The following is a 6,173-nucleotide window of genomic DNA, read 5'->3' on the forward strand; positions in this document are numbered from 1 at the left end:
TTTTAATTTAATTTTTAGACTTGCATAAGGCCTCACAGTAAGTTGCGTATTTTTATGTCATCCGATGGATATTTTAATTATCTATCCGAGGATGTTTTTATTTTTCCTGTAGGATGAAATGGGAAGCAGGAATTGCCGAAAATTTATTTTTCCATGTTATTTCCCTATGTCCCTCTGTTAACTTGCCACACTGACCACTGTATGTGTAGGTAATGTTTAGGAATGTGCACTGTTATGAAAAAAAGATGATGGAAATTTCTCTCAACTCCTTATATTTAAATGTATTGAAACAGGAGTATAATGCGAATGATAAAACTTATCTCCTTAGACGTAGACTAAATAAATCTCGCAGCCATAACGTTAACACTTCGTTTCATATCTGTTTTACATTTAACAATAATACCAGAACATTCCCACATTAAAAAATTTAAACAATGCAGCGACACAAGCGATGAATGTGGGTGTTTCCATTAGAAATGATGCAATTGAAGTACCTATACCTACTGGTGGGTATACTGGGGAAAATATGCATTTTACAAAAAGAAAACAATCTAATCTAAATATCTACCTGGAAACTTCTTTAGAATATATCTACCCTTTCAGCTCTATTATGTCGATGTCCATGTCCTTTATAAATTATAATTTATTAACAAAGGCGTCTGTGCGTTATATGTTGAGCACATCGTATTTAATTTATGATTATAAATCTTGTGGGGTTTTTCAGATCCAACAAATTTGAATTTTCAAACAACAATAATCGCCATAAGATAACGCACTTGCGGATGATAGGGCATCTAATTCAACGGCGTCAAAGAATACATTTTTTAATTGAATTTGGAGTAAGGTACGACTTCACACAGAAATTTTTCGATTTTTTGTGTTTTTAAGTGTATAGGTAATACTACATACTACGATATTATGAGGAAAAATGTGACTCGGTCTAAAAACCCAGTAAATTTACTTATATTCATTACGTTTTCTTATCATTGAAGGAAAACCTTTCATAATTGTCATTGTATGAACTCATTTTTATTTTAACGAATTCCCACCATGAAAATTTTGAATTTGGATTCTTAAATTAGTTTTGGTGATGCGGATCGCGGATGTCCAAAATTCTGACGAATATCAACATAATCCATTTATATCGCGGTCAATTTGATTTTTGACGTGCAAGTGATTACCTTTGTGACTAAATATTATGATCTTGATCATGATTTTTCTCAATCGAATACCTAGCGCTTTTAGGGAAATTATTTACGAACACAATCTGAAACAAACAACAAAAACCACACACATTATTTTAATAAAACGAAGGCATGCGCACTTTAGTCACATGGTAACCAACTATCTAGATGGTAAAGTATCTGTTACTTGTCCATAAAGAATTAAGGAGAGCATGACAGAGGCGTTTTGCTTAAAAAATGTGAAATGGCAAACCAGGGTGAAGCCGTGAAGACACACTATAAGAATTCCCCCAGAAGTATATCCAGACCACCATAAAAATAATGTCACATTGGGATTTAGGCACATACATTGTGCACATATAAATTATCTCAGTTGCAATAAATCGTTCAGCACTCATGATGAAGGATGAGCCATAAATTGTTGAAAATTTGAAAGTTTAATTTGCCAGACTAGACACAGAGCTTGAATTATGAATAAAAAATCGTGTTATTGAGTTTCAACGATTGTATATTTAAAATTTAAATAAATAAATATTGTGTGTGCACAGGAAGGGTAATTCATTCTTTATCTAGATCTTTGGATATCGCTATTAGCATTTTTTTTATTTACGAGATGTCTATACCTATACACGTTGTCATAATTTTCGCTCCCAAGGATATTGGCGATACGTAATTAACTGCTCTCTTCCATTTCCTTTCAGGTTCAGAGAGTTTGGCGTAATTAAAATGTCGTGCGAAAATCAAGGTAATTGAAAATTAACAGCGTCAAAATCATACGTCTCAGTTTCCAGTTTTCTAGAGTTAATTAATAAATATTTGACGTTATAGACGCGCGCTGAACAATCAATTGGTACCGTATATCCCTGAAATCGTTACAACGTTTGGCCAATGCCAATATTCTCGCATGATTTAAAATATATTACGAAAGGTTAAAATAGAACTTCACTTGATCTGACCCGATGATTGTTGGTTTCAAAGTAGTTGCCAATTATTGTACTCTTTTGAATGGTGTATTTCGAGTATTTCCTCAGTTTTGTTACGCTTTGTTATTATTTTACTTTTTGCATTACATTCGATCGGGTGGTAATTCAAAATACTAAAGATGAACACTAATTTATTCAAAAATAAATGCTTTTGTGAATTACTTGTATTTCCTTCTTTAATGTGAATTGTTGCAACCATTTTTGGAAAATGTCGTCAATATTTTATACTTATATATATCTTATTGTGAATTCAGTCTTTTCCGTTTTCCAAATGAATTCTAGTTGTGAATTTGTAATTTGAATATTATGAATTTGTTGCACGGAATTTTCCAAACTCTTGCAAATAGCATTAATATAGCAAATCTACAGAATTAAATTGAAATTTACAGAATTCATTAAACTCTTTTCTGGCAAGCATGTTTTCAGTAACCATATTTTTAGTCAGGTTAATCACAGATTACCCTATTGTTGCAATTTGGAGCAAAAACTAATATAATCTGCTGATTGGTTCAGTCGCTATGCTTAATACGCGATACATCCAAAACGGCGATGATTTTTTTACAAAATGGCGAATTTTTCTAAGATGGATTTTTGGGAATTTTGGAATATCAATCAGAACCTATACTCAACATTTTCACGAATATTTATAGCTTGTTACTTTAAATGTCTAACAGTCTTTTTTTTTTTTTTTTTTAGGTATGGCTTCGACTACTTGGGTCTTCTCGCCATTCATACACATCCCTTCCAAGTAAAAAGTAAGTATTTTAGAACTTTATATTTTTATACATTGCTGTATATCCCTATTGCTTTCAGGAACTTTAGCACATTCTTCAAGTTTGGTATTTCGTTAAGGTTGCTTCTAACATCTTCCTTTAGGTTAAACCTATCACGCTGATTTACATACTTAACACAATCACAGATTACATGCTTCACAGAGAGATCATCATTACACGCATTGCATCGCGGCCTGGGATCACCCGTCAAAAGATATTGGTGCGTGACATTTGTGTGGCCTATTCTTAACCGATGTATCTTTATTTGTTCATCTCTACGAAAATCTTTCAGGTATAGTTTTTCCTTCACCGATAGTTTAACATGTGATAGGGATGTACTTTGTCTTTCCCATTTACCTTGCCTAACAGTCTTGTGAGCACTATAAAGCAGTACTTATGTATCTAAAGCTAAACTCAACAAACAAAATATTTCAAATTTGGTAGGTAACTAATTGAACGAGCGTCTGTAGCCAGCAGATTCGTAAGTTATGTAGCGCGCGTAATTGCGTCGTCGCCGCGCAGGAAGGTCCTAAATTATGCGCACGTTTTAAACGCTGTGTAAACAATAATTGGCGTTCTATTTATAAAACTAAAAAAACGTTATAAGCATCTAATATAATTATTAATACTTTTTTAACGTACTAAAAAAATTTCGATAATCGCTATTAAAATAGGTATCATCACAAATCATAAAAATACCGGCATTTTAGGAATCATTTTGTTTTATTTCTCTTATAAATTGTTATTGTTAACAATGATGGGTAGACAAACTCGTATACCACCTCCACAAAGTAAAGAAATTAGTTAACGCAAGTTTCTACCGCCATTTTGATTTTTTGCTACAATTTTTTTATAAGATAGTAATAAACAGGAAAACCTATGTACTAGCTAAAAATCATGATAATATCTTTGTTTACAACAAGAAAAAAATGTTATAGTGAGTTTTAGTCGCCATTTTGGCCGCCATCTTGATTTGGGGCTTTATCATCCGGATTTCGAGGTGGTGAGAGGCAAAAACGGATTCAGTAGGTTCCATTTACCCTAAAAACACTTATCACCGTCCAAAATGTCTAAAGATTTACCTTTAGAAGTTAAAATCTCCAAAGTCCCGCCCGAACTAAGTAATATGGAAACCACTATAAGTAGCACCTTTTGCTTTCAAATTAATCGTTTTCTTGCTGCACTAAAGAACCACATTCAGAAATGTTTATGGCTGTTAGGTACTACGGCCATGACACATTTTCTCGGCGCCACATGCATTTGAATTAATGTATGCTATGAATGATTACCGCATAGTATTTATTTGCATATTGATTATACCTACCTTGCAGGGAAGTTTTTCAGGCACTATTGCCATTTATTTATTTATTTAAGGACAACGGCTCACCTGTATGTCTCCTGCTAAGTTTAAATGCCTATACCCACTTTTTGGGAAGTATGTAGAAATAATGTCCATATATTTCAGACGATGGAAAGCGAGACAACCAATTTCCTAAATAAGCACTAATTAGCGAGCGGCCGCTAAATTACAGTGCAAGTTTTAACTTGACAATGACCTATGTATGCAGATCGATACCTGTAATCCTCTCGCCATAATTTGTTGATCTGTAACTTCTGATACCTTAAACCACCCAATGGAACGCGAGAATACCGACTCCTTTTGGAACACTTGATGACTCTTGGGGTCTATCCCATACCTACCCCATTAGCAGGCCCGTAAGCAGGACGAAGGTATTTTGTAGGTGGGGTTTAAGAAGAAGGAAGACCATCAAATTGATATCCAAAATGAATGCAAAATTTTATCTATCACCGATGCTGGGTTCAGTGCCGCCTAGTGGAAATTAATTAAAATACGCTCTGCATTGTCTTTGTACAAGCGATCTTCTACGAGCCTTCATTCGCTGTCAGTAGCCGGCCAAAATGAGATGAAAACTACCTTTTTATAAATAAGTTTGCAAAAATGCGCTAAAAACACCGCGACACAATAACTATTCTCGCAAAATTATAAACGTTATGCACGAATAACGAATGAAGATCGAAAAAATTACTTACCGAGCTCCGTACATAGTGCAAATTGAAAGTAGATTTTATTAACTAAGAGTAATTCAATTTGAAATTCGCCACCCGTTTGTAAAATCGTGAATATACAAGCATTTGCACCCATTTTTCAAAAGAAAAAAGGTTCCCCTTATGTGATGGTTTTGTCCGTCTGTCTGTCTGTTTCTGATTTCTACGAGTTCAAGGATCGAGCCGGAGCAAAAGTCTGGTTTCCGAATACGAGCTGAGTGGCAAATGAAAGTGAAAAACGTATGCGATACTTCGTATCTTGTTCTTTTTATTTTGTGTATAGCTTTGGCTATACACTCATTTTTGAGAATCAAAAGTTGCAAGAACTTAATCCAGAAAATTAAACAAAACGCACAATTTTAGGTAGGCTAGTCGATTTCGAAAATTTTTTTGTTGTAAAATAATCGAAATTGTGACAAATCGCCATTTGTTTGATGAGAAAAAGGTTAAAACTTAAACCGGAAATCAATCTAGAGCCCAATTGACACAACGCGATAAATATGACTGCTAAGCTAGGAGATGAAATGTGGACAATTGCACAAGTATAAGAGTACGATGCACTTGTTCATAAAGAAAAACATAATTGTTGATACAAGGGTTCACATATTGAAATAGATCACAAGTTCACAATTTTTTATAATTGTCTCCAATCACAATTTAAAGCTCGGTAGAGTTACAGGCTTAAATCATAAATAATTAATCTAAACGGACGCATAAATAAGAATAATTCTATTGGTTAACTTAAATTGTATTTGGCATTTCGGATTTGAATATAGAATCACTTTGAATAATTCCCGTTCATTAAGAGGTTTCTCCGTTGGACATGATGCGCTTAGAAAATGGGGCGACGTGGGTTAATTAATTCGGATCAGTTTTTCGCCTTTTACATAGTTGTCCACATTCCACTTGGTAAATGTATAAGCATTTTATACGATGCAATGGTGGAATCAAATCGAACGAATTAGGTCAGCATATGCTATAAAATTTATTTGCTTGTCAATAAAGGTGACTTGAATGCGCGAAATTTAAATTAACCTATTTGTCCTTGATATATATGTAACAGCTATTTTTAAAAAAAGAAGCGACGGATGTGCCATTTGCTTTTTTTTTATGAAAAGTTGTTTATCGAACGAGTTGCCTTTCGCCAAAGCGCAAATGCGGTTATT

Source organism: Photinus pyralis, unplaced genomic scaffold, assembly GCF_008802855.1.
Source record: "Photinus pyralis isolate 1611_PpyrPB1 unplaced genomic scaffold, Ppyr1.3 Ppyr1.4_LG4, whole genome shotgun sequence".
Classification (NCBI taxonomy): domain Eukaryota; kingdom Metazoa; phylum Arthropoda; class Insecta; order Coleoptera; family Lampyridae; genus Photinus; species Photinus pyralis.